We start from the raw sequence: 1059 nt of genomic DNA on the forward strand, positions 1-1059 counted from the left end.
GATTTAAAGGGACCGCGGCCTCCTCCAGGAGGGGGGCTGGGGGGGGCTAACGGGCGGCCTTGGGAGGTTGGTGGGACAGCCCAGGGGGCTGGATCCGGGGGGAGAGACGTCCACGCTGTGTCCAAGAGCCTACCACACAGCAAGCTCAGGAGATGGTAGTGGACCTTGGGCCTTGCACACCATGGGGTCCCCTCTGCTTTCTTGGGAGGCGATTTTGCACCAGCAGGGCGGTGTCACACAGGCCCCACTGTGAGCCCGGTGCTAACCCACACCTGAGTGCTTTGGCAGCCTTTCCCCTGCAGACACCCTGGAGGCGGGTTTGCCTTTGAGAGGGGCTTTTTGTAGGAGGCCATGGGGAAAACAGTTACCACTTGCGGGGGCTCTGGGGCTGCCCTGGCCACAGATCCCCCCGAATGGGTTCATGGACACAGGCCCTTGCAGGACTGCAAATGGCTCAGAGGATTGGGAATGAGCTTAGGACAGAGCCACGCTGCTGGGGGCCTGCCAGGCCCCCCACCCTGGCATTGCTCTGCTAAATGCCTCAGTTTCCCCATCTGTAACTGAAGGTGGCAAGACCCGCCATGGAGACTTGCCAGTGGCTGCTCGTGGAGGACGCAGCAGGTTGCACAGGATAAATGAACTGTGTGGAGGCCTCACGTTGTGGAGTGAGACTGGGAAATTGTTGCTGGAGAAGGGAAAAACAAGGGATAGTGCTCGGTTAAATATTGCTCTTCTCAGCTTGGGAAGGAGAGGTGCCTTCTGCTTGGATCCTGGGAAGGTGCCCAAGGGTTAGGAAGCCTGTTGGTACAGGGTTGTCCCGATCATTTTGAAATCCTCAGCCTCAGGTCATGGGCTTGCCGGTGTGCTGGGAGAGCTGCCCAGCATGTCTCTGGGCTGCTGGTGGGAATTTTTCTGTTGATGTTGGGGTACTGATGAGCTTTCAGAGTCTTCCAGGGCCATCACCATCCCCCAGGGATAATGCTGGTAATGGCGGGTAGCTTGTCTCCCATTGTGTCCTGGGTGAAATGGGGGGGGGGGGGGGGGGTGATGACAGCCCCC

Source organism: Aptenodytes forsteri, unplaced genomic scaffold, assembly GCF_000699145.1.
Source record: "Aptenodytes forsteri isolate BGI_AS27 unplaced genomic scaffold, ASM69914v1 Scaffold647, whole genome shotgun sequence".
In the NCBI taxonomy this organism is placed as follows: Eukaryota; Metazoa; Chordata; class Aves; order Sphenisciformes; family Spheniscidae; genus Aptenodytes; species Aptenodytes forsteri.